At 37.3% G+C, this 18,754-nt stretch overlaps 1 long non-coding RNA gene and 1 other non-coding gene across 2 annotated transcripts in view; both read left to right on the forward strand.

The window, feature by feature from the left end:
* LOC107051851 overlaps positions 1-18,754 on the forward strand; it is a 373,871-nt gene that overhangs the window by 108,976 nt on the left and 246,141 nt on the right. The window lies entirely within an intron of this gene.
* MIR1741 (microRNA 1741) lies at positions 4,679-4,751 on the forward strand. Its single transcript, NR_035239.1, has one exon. It is a non-coding gene; the product is annotated as a microRNA 1741 (primary transcript).

The raw sequence follows: 18,754 nt of genomic DNA on the forward strand, positions 1-18,754 counted from the left end.
GATGTTTCATTGATCTGCTTTCTTTCTCATCAGATATACACAGTGCAAAATGTTGAAACATACCTGGGTAATCACAAGGGTCACAAAAACGGGGTGTAAATATCTGGGTCGGGTGGCTGTTCTGTTCTCTAATCAAGTGTAGTATGAATATGGATGCTGCTGTTTTCAATATTTTACTCTAATGAAATTGTTTACTTATTTGATAGGTAATGTAGATGTTTTTAAAATCTTGGCCATCAGCTAGGGTTTTGTACTGTTTTCAGCTGTTAGCGTAGATGCACTGAAGGGGATATTTCCTTTTACATCACTATAGTCTTTATTACCAACATGAATACTTTCTGCCATAGATGAAAATGGTGTAACAATAAAATGAAAATATATCACTTCCACAGTAGCAGAAGGCAAAGTAAACAATACATATTTTATGACTTTCAAATGAATGGACTCTGTATGCTGGGAAAAGGACCGATAAACTCATGTGCATGTCATCAGGGTGGTTTTTCTGGGGTACGTTTTAAAACTGAGAGCAAATGTAGACATCTCATGTACTTAAAAGATGCAGTTACCTTCCCTAATGTTTCTATAACGAGGTTGTTCCTCACATTTTCAGCAGTTATCAAAGCATTTAGTGAAACAGGAATGCTGCAATTATGGTGTATTTAAGGAAACGGTAAGTATCTTTAGTATTGAAACATTCATATTCTTTGGTAAGCAGTTAATAACTTGACTACTGGATGTTTAAAACATAGTTCTTTTAATTCAGAAGATGTACAAAGGAATCAACATGGCTTCCATTGTCCTTTGGGCAAAGATTGCAGCCACTTCCCAAATTGCACGCAGTGCAGAGACATCTGGTGGCTGAATATCCTAAATGTAGGTAAATAACCAAATAGATCATGTACCTGCCCAACTGCTGGATGAACGCTAAGTAAATTCTAGTCCAGCAAATGCCTGAGACTTGGCCATCCTGTATAACATCTGCTGTGAATTCTGGATGAGAGTACTGTCTTGTGTTTAGGCTCAGCTATACAAGTAACGAGCTCCTCAGTGTGTATTTGGATCTCGCAGAGGGTTTCAGAGGGCAGGACAAGTTGATAGAGAAGTCTCAGTAGCGCTCAGAATCCGTTGTAGTACAAACAGAAACATACAGCCTGGGAATGGCTCCCCCTGAGATATGGTGATCAGGATATCAAGTTGCAGCTGCTAAAAGCATTTTTGCCTCAAAGAGAAAGTTAGCTGCAGGTGTTGCCCATATCCCAGGATTGTAGTGCTTGTGGTGCAGGTGTGAGTGAAGTGCAGTCTTTCTGTTTCAGTGTAGCAGTGTTTCTGTGATGTTTCCCTGCTTCTTTACTGGTATTTCCATTGTGCATTTGTAACTATGATTGCTTGGTTTCAACCTCTGAAGTTTGAAACTTCTTGTCCCTCTGGGCCATGTATTATGGAGCTAATAAGAAACCTAAGATTTCATATTGGAACATGAGGTAATGTAAGAAGGGAGGGAAGGGATGGGGTGCAACATGGCTCTCTTGGTGGCATGAAAATACCAAGAGTGAGGACTTTAATTTTCTTATCAGTTGAGAATTCTGCTGTGTATTTCACTTCTCTCAAAGAAAACTGTTGTTTAAAGTATTTATAATACGTCTAATCTGTTTTGTGCTAGAAAAGTGATAGCCTTGATACCAATTACAATTCACTTTAAACTATTCTGAACCTGGGCAGTGAAGACCAATTCAGTGATCTTTATTTGTTTCACAGCTTGAAACTTTTGAAGGAAACCAAATGGTGCGTGCTAGCACTGTCAAACAGTCTACGTGTGTAGTTTTTTTTTCATTCTTTTTTAAATTTATTTCAGAGGATGTTTGGCTCATCTGTTCTTCAGTTCATAGGAGAACTAGTTTCTGAGAATAGCACAATTAATGTAATACTTAATTACTTCCTTTGGTTAAAAAAGGTAAATGAAAAGTTCACAACATTATCAAACTTAGCATGCCTAGTATTTATGATGTATACAAGTTAATGTATTGTGATTCCCAAACATGTGGATTCAGAAAGAGTGTAAGTTTACCATTCTCAGTCCTCTGCATATTTGGTTTCTGTTCTTTGTACACAAAACTCTCATGTCTTGATTTTTCTTATTTTTTTCCCTCTTGAATCTTATCCAGAACGCTTGAACATGTTGATGACTGATAGAGACCTTTTCTTACAAACAAATTCTGTTTCATGGGCTGGTGAATTCCTACCAGAGCATATCTTCTTGATTCATTTGAAAATGGAACTTCTTTTCTAAATCAAGACACTTTCATAATAAGATTTACACCCCTTGTTTAAAAATATGAAATATCTCTCTTTGTAAATTAACTGAAAATTAATTCAAACAACAGAAGAATGCTGGCATATATTAGTAATGTGATTGCAGCATTATTTTAAGCACAGCTACCTTGTCATAAACTGTAACTGAGTTAAGTTTACAAAATTCTCTCTAGGAAAATAGCCCACCCCATCACAGGGAATTAGAAAGAACTCGAAGGAATGTTGTGAAAAGGTATTCCAGTATGTCTTTACATGTAGGTAATTTTTGTTTTTTCACTTCAGCTGTAGGCGTGTTGAAATAATGTGTTGAAAACAGAACTGAAGGTTTTTTGTTGTTTTTTATTGTGTTTTTACCACAGCTTCAACTTTTTGTGGTTGTGATGGCTTGGTCTCTGCTATGTGCAAATCACTGTACCTGCCTCTGGTAGTCAAGACCAACTTCTGAGTCTTGAGATGTTATCAAATCTGGTGATAAGACTTTCATATCATTTTGGGTTTTTTTTTTTCCTGCTTAGTTGTATTCAAGACCGTGTAAATCAGTGCATCCTCTAAACAGCCACTTGGAAATCAATTTGCCTGAGAATTTGTATGAGCTGTTCTAACAAATGGCCAAAAATAAATGTAATAAAATGTAAGCTGTAAACTTCTATCAGAGTAGATGTGTGAAAACTCAGCTGCAGACACCTATCTAAAGTTGATGTTCAATTCTATTTAATGATGTATTGGAAAGTTAATACTTGGCTCGTTCTGAAACATACAGAGCGTGGACTTGCTTGAGTTTCATGTTAGAATTTAGATCGTGCTTATGTCAGCAGATAGAAATTCTAATGGTGCATAATGAGAAAAGAATGCCTGATAATATGCAGAGTTCAAATGCAGTTTAAAAAATGGTAGCTGAGCTATAAAAAAATGTGAAATAATCCCTATGTGTAGCGATGTGCCTCTCAAGGTAATCCAGGGAATCTTCCCAGCTGTAGTGTTATCCCAGGGGTCAGTAACCTTCAAACAGCCCTGTGTCATGCTGTATTTCCCTCCCTTAAATGAGAAACTCTGCAGAATCTAGTAAATATTGCCTACTTCAAGAGAAAAATCTGATCAGCCACTGCGCAAGACACGAAGTCTCCAGGCCTGCGACAGTTTGATGTTCAGTGGATAGCAAGAAGCCAGAGTCTCCTGTCTCTATCTGTTTTACTGTTGGAGGTAGTTGTCGCTTGCTCCCTGGTAAACTGAGGATTACTAGATCAGACAGGTCAAGCACTGCTTTTGGATCAAGTTGATGTTTGCTGCTTTAGAAAATGGTCGTAGCTGTGGTTAGGTGTTACTGCAAGAGCCTGCAACTGGAGTTGCAGCTATATATAGTTGAATATAGTATATATGAGGAATCCTTCCTCATAGCCTCAGATACCAAAAAGATGACTGTTAGGACGTTTTTTGTTGAAGGAATTAAAAGAGTTTAAGAAATATTATGATTCAGATCATGGAAAGAAAATCCATGGGCTGCAAATACTTAATGGATTTCTGCTGTGGTATTATGTACTAATTTTTCTTATGGTCCAAAAATGTTTTGCTTAATTAACTGCTCACTTTCAGTATAAAGAACTCCTTTTGACACAGTGTGACTCCATGTGAGATCCTCAATCTGAAATGGTTTTACCAAAATAATAACTATCATTTAAAAATTTTTGAGTCTAAGAGGGAATACCTCTAGCTCCTCTTGAAGCATGCTCATTATTCTGCAATATTCTTCTATTAGCACAGCTTTGAATTTCATTGGCCCATTTCTTGACAGTGGTATGATTTACTGGGGAGAAGGTATGGGGATCACTGGACAGAGAGCTTTTAGGATGTTTCCTTATCAGAAAAGCTCAGCTTCAGAGAGCAAAAGTTGACCTATGCATAGTTCATGGCAAAATCAGGTCTCCCTAGGTCATCTTCCTCACCCCTCCTTGGTACAGCCTTTTGAGTTGATGGGAATCTGAATACTTGAAGAAATTTTAATAACTGGGAAAAATTATGAATAAAAACAATAAGGAACACTGGATGTGAGAAACATGGCTTTTGAAACACTGAGAGAAAAGTTTTGTGGGATATGAAGAAAGAGGGAGAGCTGTGAGAGAGAGCAGTCACAACATCTGCAAGTCTTCTGATTGCAGGTGTTTTTATTCATTTTGGGTCGCTTAAATCCCTGCATTAGAACAAACCTGATGGGTTTTTGGAAAAGAAAAGCTGTTTGGATCTGGTATCATGTCTAATTGTCCACTGGCCTTCTCTAATACATAAAGAGTAAGAGAAATACTTGACATATAGAGCAAATAAATTAAATGTGTTGATAATGCAGATGTAATGATCTACCCAACTGTTTGAAAAACTTCCAGGTGCCTGATCCAGAATCCATTAAGTTTAAAAAGTATCTTTAATGGCTCTGGATTACACCTTGGAAGACTAGACCTGCCTTCAAATGATGATTCCTGATTTGTCTGTTTGCTGGTTTAGATAACTTAAGGCTTTATTCTTGCCCCTGCCAATTCAAGAGCAAATGAGTTTTCAAAGAAACCATTCAGAAACACAATGAAGATTTAGGTGAATTAGGAGGTGTTGTATTCATAAAGCTGTTTTCAGTAGCCAGAGCCTGGGTGGTCATTCCCTGGTTTTTAAGAAAATGTTTCTCTGTAGTGCCTCCATCTTTTGTGCTCGAAGAGGGAAGACTGTGCAGTAGTAGCAGTTTTTGTATTTAGTTACTGTCTCTGTAAAGAGGGTTTTCTCTTTGGATTTTCTCCTAGTGTTTGTATTTTTCCACAGTCAGGCTTAGCCAAACACCTTTGGCTGTGGCATCATGCTTTCAGTCTGTTGTGTGTATAATTTCTCCTTATATGTATTTTAAAAACTTTTTGTGGTTTTTATGGCTAGTAGTAGTTCTAAACTACTTTTCATGAATAACAATATCAAGGACAATATATCTATCTCTGCATTGTTCCTATGTTTGAATGGAAAGCTGGAAGAAACACCAATTTAGACTGTGAAATACTGGAAGCATTTCTACTGTATATGGTACAACAGAACAGGAGATTCAACCTCATCTCAACTATGAAAGTGTCATTTATTATCCAAGTATGACCTCAGTCTTTGTTTCAGATGGTATCCTTTGTCTGATATTGTATGACTTGTTGGTTCTTCTCCCATTCTGTGTGTTTGTTTTTAAAGCAGTAGTTATTTTGATTCTGAGGAGAAGGAATATTGATCTTTTAGCATGATTCAATGCATGGAAGTTAGATAGAATAATCATAATTCTTATGGCAGATTTCCATGTATTCCTGCTAATTTTTTTAATAGATTGTATGACCGGAGGGAAACAAACTGGGATGGGTTTGGGAAAGTGTTTTATTATTAGTGGCAACAAGGACCACATAGTGATAACTCTAACAGGAGCTTCCTATTATCATAAAATATTCCTAAAATAAACTTCAGTCCTCTCGTGGAAGAATCTACTTATGGAGACTGCAAGACATATGAGCTTTGTTTGTGTTTGTTTGCTTTCCTTTCATAAAGCAGTTTGGAATTGTAAACCCAAGTGTAATCAGTGTTGCATGACTTTTCTTTGAATGCTATAATTACATTCAGATGTGAAGTGTGAAGTGCCTTGACAGTGCTGCAACAACTTTTATTCAAAGCTTTGAAGCAAAAGGAAGAAATGAAAAATCAACTATTGTCTTTCAGTGAGAATAATTACATTAGAGGTTCAATCACTCTTATCCACCTAATACTCTGTGGAATAGTGTTTATGTGCAATGGGATGTTTACAGTGAGCCATTTAAAATAGTAGCTTATTAGACCATTCCCTGATGCATGCTGCTATACCTGGGGAGCTTGCCAGATACCATCAGTAAAATGCACCATAAAAGCAATCTGAAACCTCAATTCTTAGTGGAATTTATCTGATAAATACCTTGCTAAGTCCCAAGTGTTTCATTCATCTTTTTAAAGTGTGATACGCTGATCTGCTCATCTGTTTAGCCTCACTGGCAGCATATTCTCTAGAGGTTAAAACACGTAAGGCAAGATATATCCATTCACTTTAATAGAGTTATCTTGGGAGGAATGAGGCCTGCAGAATCACAAATAAACATGACCTTACTGGAGTAGGTCTCATGGTGAAGATGCATGCATGGCTGTGTTGGTAAACTCCATTTCATGCACAGATTCACCACATCTGACCATTTTCATTGTCAAATAAAATCTTATCAAGAAAGAGCCTCTGTATCTAGGAAACATAAATTCTAATAAATACGTAAATAATCCCTTTTACCTGCTTCTGCCATCTGCAGTGGGTGATAGTGAAGTGATAACAGATGCATAATCCTTTAATGTTTTTATACGACTAGTAATTATTTTGCTGTCAAAGCTATGTGGAGGGTAGATATCATTTAAGACAGAATTTGTTTAATCACCATTTCATTATTTTGAATTTGATTTTTCATTCCATCTCAGAAGACAATTGCAACAATTCTAAGTACTTCTCATAGAAGAATTCCAATAAAAATGTGTCTTGTAAAGGAATATTTCAGCCAAAAATGAAATTGTTTCTGTTTGAAGAGCAAAATGGATTCTATTGTTGAAGAACAGAAAGAATCTGTTTATGTGAATTAAAGTTGCAGTCAGAAAAAGTGTTTCTTTACCCTTGCTTTTCTTTATGTCCTTATTTCTTCTTATGTAGATGGCTGTCTTGCACTTCCACACAATTTCAAACACCACTGCTTTTTCTTTGATTTTTTTTTCTCATCTATAAGATATTTGCTTTTCTCACAAACTAGATTAAGTAGACCTCTGTCTTCAAGCTGTATGAACAGGAGATAGTAGAAGCTGCTGAAATCCTAATGAAACAGAGGCACAGAGTGTTTGGCTGTCCTTGAAAGCAAAACAGCAGAAAGAGCAGCTGTTGTGCGCTCTGAATTTGAACAGCAGAGCAAATCTTCAGTTCTGCTTCTATCCTGCTTTAGTCAGTATAATGCAATATAGAATTGCTAAAGGCCCCCTTTCGCTTTATCCTCAGGACTAGTAGTAACCAAGTGAGTAACTACGTAACTTCTTCCTGTACAGTTTAGCGTATGAGAGATCCCCTAAAATTTGGGAAACACAGATGTACCATCCAGAAATGAGTTTTATTCTAAGAATTTGCTTTTACAAGTTGAACAGAAGGTGACACATTTTGTATCTTATTCAAGGTGTCCTTTAGGATACTTACCTTGAACAACAGTAGAAAAAAAGAGCTTGATTCAAGGTGAACACAAAATTGTGAATGCTTTGTAAGGTAGAAATCCTTAATTTCAGCACAGAATGTAAACTGCTGTCATCCATTCCAAAGGTACATCTTCACAATAGCTCTGTCATTATATAAATGGATCAATGGATCTGTCTATTCCAGTCTGTGGGGCACTGTATTTATGGGAGGAGTTAAGTCTTCATATGCTAGTAAAAACACACAAGTGATATTTTGTCTAGTCTGTATGTAATTAAGTATGCTCATAGTACACCTTATCAGACATATTCTTTACCAACAGTACTGGAGAGTGAACTTCTTCTGGTCGCCTCCAGTCCAGTGTTATGTTAACCTGAACAGTGGGAAGTGGTGTCTGAGCAAAATGACAGCTATGCATTCTGGAAGTTATGATGAAACTTTCATCAAGACAGCTGGTCTGATGGGCTTCAGTGTGGGGTTTAGGCTCCACATTTTAAGATTTTAACATCTAATATACAAGTGACTGACCTACATCTGGGATAAGAACTTCTGGAGGATGAATTTCTTACTTTGTCTGGGTAAAATCCTCCAGAGGTTTCCGTTTCATTCTCACAAATCACATGGCAAATCTACTAGAGCTGTGTGAAAGCAGCCCTTTCCTTCTTAGCTGCTGTGCTGAGAATGAGCCCTTCCCTTCAGGACCAGACACTAGATCTGGGTTCTGAATAACCATCTCCTGTAAATATGTGACTCTCTAAAAGGGTCTGTTTTTAAGCAGTGTGAAATATCTGAACTGAGATCAATCATACTGATAGAAATAAGAGATGTATTAGGCCTTGAGTGTGAATTAGTGTCAAAGACAAAATTTATAGCAGCCTACTTGTTAATGAATTACATAGTCTTTATTTTTAAACATTATAGATCTGCCAAACTTCCCACAAGGAATTCATTATACTTTACACTTAGAAGAAAATGGAGAAAATAAGTGGTACTTTGAAGGGTGGGGAGTCTGGTTCTAATACAGATTGTGACTGACATTACATGTGTGAAATTGCACTGAAGATGCTGATAAATATGATGTGCATTGTAAGTAGCTACGTGCTCTAATCAGTGATAGTTTGCACGTTTATAGAAAAGAATAAAATTGAAAGCCAGTGCTCAAACTGCTTATGAGTGCAACTCGATAGACAAGTTGTTAGAGGAAATAGCTATTGAAATGGCAAAGGACAGTGGGCCTGTTGCATCCTTATCTGCAGGTTACACAATTTTCCATTTCATCACTTCACTTAGAGCTTCTTTTTATACCTTAAATATCTTAAATGTGTATGTTTTTACAGGTTTCTGTTTCTATTTTTGCTTATAATGTGAACTGCAAAACAAAAGAGCTAGAGAATCTCTAAGCATTCAAGGCTTGGTGAAAATATTTTCAAAAATTATAATTTTGAAGCACATGTTCATAGCCATGATGCTCAAATCACAGGCTGTCTGGATTATTCGGGCTTCAGTAGGAGGAGGTGAGGAGTAGCAGCCCCTTGAAGCTCAGTGTGGAGAATGTGCCCAGCTTAGTTAACATCTACACTTCTGAGGGAAGAGGTAATCTACTTCATAGTATGCGGGGAAATACATTCACAAAATTAGACGAAAGCTGGAGTGTTACTCCTGAAGCATTACTGCTGCCTGTATGAGGCTAGCTGAAAAGCATTTGTTATAGGGGAGGAGGGAATTTAGCTCACACATGAAAAATGAGCTTTATTTTCACTTTAGCTTTGTAGCTCACCTTTAAGAGAAAGCAGAACACAAGTGGCTGCCCAATGAGTGATTCTGTGCCACCTGATGTGGAATGTAAAGTCTTTTATGTAATTAAAAGCAGTGATGTAAAACATCTGCTACCTGTTTTTTCTATTTTACTGTTGTTCCATAGTGAATGCTTTTAAATTTGATTGTACATTTTATCATGTAGTATTGTATTTCCAGAGTTATCTTTCTCCTTCCTTTCTATATTTTTGGGAATCTGGGGATTTTTCCATAGGACTTTGTCTAGCATCTGTTTAAAAAATATTTGTGTTTGAGGTTCTTGGTGGTTGGTTGCTTTTTTTTTTTTTTTTTTTTTTTTTTTGGTATGGGGGAAAATAATAGAAGTATTAGGTGTCGTAAAAGAAGAAAAAAATCTCAAGGAGAAAATATTTGACCAAATGTGTGCGTGCGGTGATTAAATTTGCTGAAAAAATAAGTAATTTCTGCTTTCCCATGAACAACTGCTATTCAACTGTGCTTTATGCCTGTTAGAAGGAAAAAGTTGCTAATTGAGCTGTAAGATTTGTATGACAGTGTGGATCCCCTCTCTGTACTGATTCAGAGTCTGATTACCTCTGTTTGCTTGGTCAAAGAATGAGAGTTAGTCCTAGAAGTTTGTGAAGACTCTTCACTCTCCCTCAAAAAGTGAGGGGCTATGTTAACTTCTGGCTATAAGGAGACTCTAGAACATTAAGGTACATATAGCCTCAGGAAAGTTCACTATAACTGTAGCAAGGAATTTTATATGTTTAGGATTTGCAGCTTTCTGTGATGAATAATTGTGTGTATTTCATTTTGATCATGAACAACCCAATCCCTGTTCTGGATGCTTGGATTTAATATGGGGAACATAAGTGCTCCCTCTGTCAAATATTTTTAAGTCCTAACTTTTTTGATTAGAATCATAGAATCATTAGCCTAATACTAACCTTGATCATATCCAGACTTGCTGTTGTTGATAGCTTAAACTGCAGCTCCTTATTTTGCTCTCTGCACACCCTCCCGACAAGGAAATATGAACTTAGGATCCATCAAACTTTTATTAAAAGCCTTGATATGGTTTTGTTCTTGTTGAAAATTATCCATTATGACAAATAAAGAGAAGGAAGGGGAACAGTTAACAGGTTTTTGTTGTTGTTGTTGCTTGTTTAATTCTAGGGAACTATCCTTTTAATTTCCTTAGGAGTACCTAGAAGCTACACATTTGCAGTTAAAATATTTTTTTTCTTTAGGACCTAATGAGTTATGGAAATAATTAAATGGTTAATAAGATAGACTTATTAGTAATGGAGAATGTTTAAAAATGTAATAAGTAACTTTAAACTCATTTACCACTTAGAATCTTTGGAAGGTTATAGGTCTTTAACTACCCAGTAAAAACTATTGAGAATTCACTGATCACTGTTTTATTGGTATTATAATGTAACTGCTACTTTGATGTTTCATTACTGACTGTTGAAGCTTTTTACAGGATGACAGAATATCCGTGACAGAATATCTATTTTACATTGAGTATTACTTTTAAGGAATCCATGACATGGAAGCAATATATAAGGGTATTTTAGGTAACGGAATAAGAAATTAAAAAAAACCCCAAAAACTAGAGAAATAAAAACTAAACTTGAGAAAGTGAAATGTCAATCGGTAACAAAGTTAAAAAAAAAAAAAAAAAGATTGAAATGAGACATTCACAGAAAATATCACAATTATGTCAGTGTTATTAACTTGGGAGTAAACGTATTTTATAGTCGTATCACTAAGAACAAGGGAGGAATGAATCAGTGCTGAGGGTTAAAGTTTTGGTAGTCTCAGGTATAATTTCTGAGTTCAATTTACCACCAAATAGGTGCAAACTCTTGAAGTCTTCGTGGTCAGAGAGCTTGGAGCAGTATAAATAGGAAAAGGCTTGTATTTAAATAGTGGGTGGAGCTGCTGATAATCCCAATTAGAATCAGAGTAATTAAGACTACACTTGTAATTAGTTGGAGATGTTTTTGTACAGCTTATTGGGTCAGACCAGTTGTCCCAATAACTTGCAAGCTTAAATTTAGTACCTTGGCTTCTTAGTAATGTAGAAACAGCCAGAGCTGTGTAGGTCCTTGGGTTCCACAGGCAGAGTTGGGGTTGGATGTCCCCGAACCATTGCGCTATGGGGCTTCAGTTGTTCCAGCTTTAAAATGGAAGCAAAAGACCTCAACATGGAGTGACAAATTGCTGCCTGTATGTGCTAAGTACTACCAGGAATGTTTCTTCTTCCTCCTGCCCCTCCTAAATCCCACTCTAAGATGCTTTGTTAAGTAGAATTGCAAAGACCAGGAGAGAATGTAGGATTTTACTGTTTGTTCAGTTTGCATTGTTGTATAAAATTAACTCTGTGCTGTCTGAGAATGAAATTATGAATATGATACCTTCCATAAAACATGGTTTTCAGCTTAGAACAACAGCCCAAGAATTTATTTGAGATAATTGTGTGTACTGTCGTTTGCGATTACTTTCAATAAAACTGAATATTTGCAGCTTGTCTTACACCAACACACTTCCAACCTGCTGGCAGATTTGGTTTTGAGTAGCCCATAAAATGGTCTGTGCCTTCTCTTAGGTCAACAAACTTTTCTTAATGTAACTTTTTCCCATGCCATTACCCTAGCTTTTAAACTAGATCAAAAAACAGGCAGCCACATATGTATATATGTTTTTTCAAAGTACTAAAACACTTGCAGCACGCCAGACTCTGAGCTTTGTTTCATCTAATCACATCAAGTAGGTACAATGTTTATGTTGGTTTGCAACAAGTTCCACGTGTAAAGTCTTAATCTTTCATTTACTGAAGGCAATAGTGTATGTGCCAAAACTTTGCGGTATGTTAGATGTGAAAGCTATTTCCAGTGCATAAGGAATTTGCTGTTGTGTTGGTTCACCAGGTGGAGGCATAGCTTCATTGACAGTAGCAAGGGAGAGGGGTAGGAAGCCACCTCAGAGGGTTTGTTCTTTTTCATTAATAGCTACTTAACACCTAGGCTCTTAAATAGTTGAAAGCTGTTTAGCTGTGAAGGCTGATGTTAAAGGGACCTAAATTTGGAGTAGTGAAAGCTAACTCAAGAAGCTTTGATATACCTTCAAGCAGTAAGTTCCATTGCCCCATAAACTCAAATGATTCTTGTTGTTTATATTTTCATCTTCCTTCTTCCTGCCATTAATTTTTTTTTTTCTTCGAATATCCTTGGAATATGGAAAGCATTTGGACTTAGAACTCCTGTTTTTGTCTCCAGTCCTTATCAAACAAAGACAACCTCAAAAACAAACAAACAAACAAACAACAACAACAGAAAACCAACCAACCAAAAAACCCACCACCAACAAAACCCAAACAAGCAAAATAAGAGTAAAAAAAGAATTAAAGCACTCTCTCTGTCACCCATATGCTAACTAGATCAGTTTGTATTTGAGTTTAACTTTTTTCAAATAGGAGAAAAAAATCCTACCTTTATTTCTGTTAGGCTGCAGAAGCATACATGCAATCTGGAATTACTGAATATAACTCCTATGTTAACAATGGATTTACCACTGTTGCGTGTTGAGGGAAACAGTCAGGTTCTACCTTGTTGCCCTTATGGATTGGGGGATAAAGAGGAGACTCCTCATTAACTCTGCTATCTTTTCGTCTTGTCATACTTAAAAAGTTTGTCGGAGGATGTTGGAATGTATTAAAGAAAATTTTTATGTCTCATTCTGGGTAGCATTTTCCTGAGTAATTTGGCTGCGAGTTTTTTGTTTTTATGAAAACTGCATATTCATCTTAAGTAGAATATTTGGCAGAGAATATTTTTGATCATGTGATTTGTACCTGCTCTATGACTGCTTTACTGACCCATTGAAGTGTTGTGCTGCTGTTTTTTGTAGATAAAGGTTTCTGTCCTGTATGATGTTATTAGAGCCCCTATCTGCTGGAAAGACCTGGAGCTCACACAGCCTCAGCTGTAGATGTTAGCTTAGGATCTCTGAACAGATGCACACAGAAACCAGACCTAATGGTCCCAAGTGCTCCTCAGGTTGTATTGACCTGAATATGTACTGTCATACAGGAAATAAACTGTTAGATCTCATCTTTACAAACCTATCAGAGCAGAAAATTTGCTATCAAAAATATACAGACTATTAATGTTGGTAGAGCAAAGCTGATATGTGAGAAGTTTCTTATGAGCTTTAGAATTTGTTTGAAACTCAAATTAAGCTTGTGCATGCTTTTTTGCAGTGAGGGCCAAGAGTCTGGGATTTAGCTTTTTCACAGGTAGAGCTCAATATAAGCTGAAAACAAACTCAGTTATCTTCCCAATATGAAGGTGAGCATAGCATCAGTGATGCTGTATGTTTAATGTGGGTAGACTGGCAAAATGACTAGCATGTTCTGCAAACATTTAATTTAAGCCAAGCCAAGTGAAAGTCTGGGAGAGAAACAAAGCAAACATAAAGCAAGATTGCCCTGAACTCAGTGTATAGAAACTTGGGACACAATTTGGAAAAGCATATAGAATTCTTGGAAAACGTAACCGAGTAATATGGGTATTATGTATGCTAATATATCTTGCATTTTGGACAGGATATACACTAGGTGTAACAGTTTCTTTTCCACTATGTTGTGGTTTCCAAGTTTGTTTTTCTTAACAGCTATTGCTGCTCAGTCAGGACTGACTTTTCAGTTTGTGGTATTGTATGGTATGTGGTATTTACTGTATGGTGTCTGGATCTGGGGGAGAAGGGGGGGTAATATGGTAGTTGACCACACAGGGACATTTGAATTACAGGCACTTCAGAGTGAAGAAAATGAAAAAACTTGCATCAAGTGGCCAACGTGGTCTTTTAGCAGCACTAATGCGAGGGCTGCTCTGAAAGTAATGCCTCCTGTTTTATTATTTTGACCCATTACATCAGAAGCAGATGGTGGTGGTACGACAGTAGAGGTTAAACCTTCCCACCGATATTCCGTTTTGTTGCTGTGTGACAGATGGCAGCAGAGAGGCAGCCTGACAGAATGGCATCTGAAGCAAAGGTGTGTCACTGAATTCCTCCATGTGGAAAAAATGTTACTTATTGACGTTTATGAACCCTTGCTGAACACTTATGGAGACCCAACAGTGGATGTGAGCTCAGTGAGGTGGTGGGTGGTGCATTTCAGCAGTTGTGACAGTGGGTCACCTCTGCTGGTGCAGATTTTTATGAGTGCAGCATGCAGGCTCTTGTTCATTGCTGGTGAAAATGCATAGCAAATGATGGTGACTATGTTGCAAAATAGTATTTTGTAGGTGAGAATTTGCTCTGTCAAATAGTGTTATTTTAGGAGGTTAGTATCCATATATTGTCTCTAAATTGCACCAAAGCCAACAATTTGGACAGATAGCAAAGAAATGTGGAGGGTATTTAAGTTCTGGCAGTTTTCTCCACTACAAGTTTTGCAGAACTTTGATTTTTGAAGTAGATAATCAAAATGTCAATTTTGCCTAAACAACACAGCACAAACCGTCAGGTATTTGCAATCCCTGGGACAACAAATGGACAAAGCAGGCAAAGGAGCAGGTCCCACAAGTAATCTCTGTTTGCTTTCACTGTTTTTGTCTGTGTTCATGTATTGACAGTATCATTGTCCTGTTCAAGGTCATTTTCCCTGAGATACGTTAGTGCTCCTGTTCAGAGATTTCTCAGAGGAGGCAGCAAACATGGCAGCAGCTTCATTCCCTAACCTGGATCTGGGTGACTAGTGCTGTGCTATATAAGCTTGCATGACCCAGCAAGTTGCTGCAGCCAGCAGAGGGAAGAGCTGTTGTTCTCATGCAAATCACAGGCCCCTGCCAGCCTCAGTGCCACCAGAAGAAATAAGTGGAGATATAGATATTCCTGAAGCTGTGTTCAGCTAACAGCCATTCACACTCGATGTGCTTCAGAAAATGAGCTTGAACTTCAGCTACCATTTTTAGTTTTGGCTTTAATGTAGGAGAGTTCCAGGTCAGAGCTAGTTGATAGTCCACACTGAAAAATATGCTTAGATATTAGTCATGTGTAAGAAAAAAAATTCAAATCAGTCCTGCTGTTTATCTGTGTTAATTTGCTTATGGCTCAAGTACAAAGGCCTGAAGCCAGGGGAATCCCAGCCCCCCAGCACTCATCTGTCAGCAGCCTGGTTGGGATGCTGCTTATCCATCAGGCAGATCCAGTTTCACAGGAACAGCAAAGCAATGATATTCACCAAAATCTGAGGCCATTGACTGTTTCCAACTCATAGATGGTAACCTCATGTTATACCCTAATTTCAGTGCCAAACAATGTAAATGCAAATAGGATTCCTCTTATTGGCTGTCTCCCTATGGGAGAGCTGAACAGCAAACTGCACTTGGACTGATTCAGGCCTTGTTTTCCACCTGACCTTCATTCATTCTCTAATATATATATATTTTAATTTTTTCCTCTTTTTTTTTCAATATCTCCTCATATCAGGGAGATTTGGAATCTTCACAACCCAGTACCATTATTTTCAGCACACTTCAGCGTAGCCTTAGTAGCCTGATATTTGGATGTGACTGTAGAGGTGCTGCAGGTGACATCTACAAACAAACACAAGAAAAAGAATACGTCTCTTTTCAGATCGAAAATAGTATTTATTTTTACAGCTTAGTTATATTCTGAGTGATCTTTTAGTGTTCACTGTGTATATATTATAAATACTACTAAGCTCGGGAGCACAGAAGAATGACATACAGTGGAGGGGATCAGACAAAATTTCTAACCTTTTGTTCAGCTGTCAAATCCTTTGAAGATGGCTTAGTGTTAGGCGTCCTGTTACAGTTGCAACTCCTTCATGCTTATGCTTGTTTAATTTATTGCCGACCTGAATTTGGCAGGAGTCGCTGCAACTTGAAAGAGCTTGCACCTGGAGTTCTGAGCTTTTACCTAGGAAATCTGCACAAAATCCCTTCCTCTGGGTTACTGAAATGGCTTGCATCCTGGGTTTTTTGTTGTTTTTTTTTTTTTTCATGCCAATATCAATATTATTAATATTGACTGCAGATTAAGCTTCTGTCTTCAAAGCAAGTTAATTTCAGTTATGGTTGAAGTCCACATCTTTGCTTTTACTTTGAAGTTGAGCTTTTCTCTGGATGCTGTTTTCACATTGAGATATAGTGTCATGTAAAGCCCACTGAGCTTTTCCCTGCCCATTTGTTGTGCAAAGTGTTAAGACTTGATTCCGTCCCCCCAAGCATTTCCTTAGATTTTGACTGTGTGCCTTTATAGACTTTACAAGATGTGTTACTGCACTAATCACTAAATTCCAACTGATGCTTACGGTCTTTAATGTTTGGTCCCAAGAGCCATCACATATAATACTTGAAGTTAGGAAATCATTAGTTTGATGAATGTGCAGAATAAAGTTGTTCCGTAGAGCTTTAAACCTTTTGTGAAGTGGTTTGCACTTGTCAAGCATTTCTCTGCCTCACATCCCAGTACCTGTAGCGGTGTTTTCAGCACAGCCTTGATGAACTGCATCTCCGATGGTAATCAGTTTAAATGTTCATCTGTGTCTGACTGACAGCTTTTTGATAGCTTCTCCTCTTAGTAAATCAATCTTACTGTCCTAACAGCCAAAATAAATAAAATTATTTTTTGTTTGGAGAGAAACGCAGCTTTGATCTTCAACAAGGTCTGTGCCCTGCTTAAATAAGGGTAGGGTATATTAATCAGTAATGCAGATACTGTTCTGCAGGGGTGTTTAGTTAGGGACCTATTTTAGGTAGGAGAAGCGAGCTGAACATTCATCTGACCACAGTGTGCTCTTTGAGAATTCATTACTTGCTGTGCTGGGAAAACTAACTGGTCAGGGAAACTTACAGTACCTGTCACGGTTGCTCTTTCAGAAAAAAACAATCACTTCCATCAGCACAGCTATTTAAATAAACTGATCACTTCTTTAATCGATTCTGAGTGGTGAAAAGTTGCCATGGATACAAGATCCTGCAGCAATCAAAGCAGAAAGTAAGTTCAGAATTGGAAGTGACAGATTTATTCTTCACATACTTAACAAGCCTTTGAAGGGAAAGAGAGTTTGCTGGAGTCCTTAGGCTGTGTATGAAAAGATTGCAGAGAAGTACGCACAGAATCACCAATAGGAACTTCAGTGGGAGAAAACGGGGTAATATTTGCATTACTATTATGCAGATGTGCTTGCTTGAAACTTTTGCTCTGGGTGACAAAACTTGGTAGTTTACAAACCTATTTCATTTATCTTTCAATTTCACTGCATCTAGCAGCGTGCTGGAAATCGCTGTGGGTTGTTGGTGGATGGTTTGAACTGTTGCAGCTTTGAAGGCAATTAATGCAATGAAACCACATTTGAAATCAAATAATTGAACCATTCTTTGTTCTAAACAGTTTTTTACAGTCTTCATTGCTAAAAATTATTATAATTCTGCAGAAAGTTTTATTGGCTTTCAATGGGATTCTACTGAGCTGGCTTTCACTTGTATCTCATATTTGTGAGTTTACTAAATGCAAGCATTCATTTTCTGATCATGCCTTATAGTGGTTTATTTGCTACACAGAACTTGGCCCTCTGAAAGTTGTTCGCTGAAATGTGTGATGAAAGAAAACAACCAAAAAGACTTAGCTGTTAAAGGATAAAGTTTAAGATAATAATTAAGAACAACTGAAGTGCTGGAGTCACATTCTCTTGTTTGGGCTTCTTCTCATCTCAAAACTATACTGAAGTTAATTCTCTCTGTTATTTATTGTCCTTTCAACCTCCTCTGAAACAGCCTTTTACCTTGCCCTTCCTTCCCCATTTCATAAAAGGACATACAAAACAAAGCTCAAAAACTGCAGTACGTTATTACAGATGAATAATGAAGCAACAAGATGATATTTAGTTTCAATTGACATAATCCCATAGAGCTGGCCGAATTAGCATAATATCATGCATCTTTCTGCTTAAAATTTTGAGGCTTCCAAATGAGTTAAGTACATTTCATAAGAAAATATGTTCATGAACAGTTTAAGTTTTCATTTGCTACTATTTCAGAAGTCAGTGTTTATTCACCGTTCATGAAAATTTGGGCGGCTGCTCAGTGTTCTTTTGCAAATCCTCAGCGCTTCAAAGATAGGCATGGGAGTGTGATTTATGGTGCTTTCTGTATCCTGCATGTATTTCTCCTTTGTCTTAATCCTCCCCTCGTGAAGAGCAATATCTTAAGGCTTACAGAATAATGCCAACAGTGAATATTAAAAGCTGCGGGGGACTGAACTGCATTTGTCCAAAATACCGCTAATCTTATGAGTAACATCTAAGAAGTCTGGGAAGGATAAAGGGAAGTTAATGCTCACAAGATTGTTGCATGCGCGTCTCTTCAATTATGCTGGTCTTTAGCCCCTATTGCT

The sequence above is a fragment of the Gallus gallus genome, chromosome 9 (assembly GCF_016699485.2).
Source record: "Gallus gallus isolate bGalGal1 chromosome 9, bGalGal1.mat.broiler.GRCg7b, whole genome shotgun sequence".
Taxonomy (NCBI): Eukaryota; Metazoa; Chordata; class Aves; order Galliformes; family Phasianidae; genus Gallus; species Gallus gallus.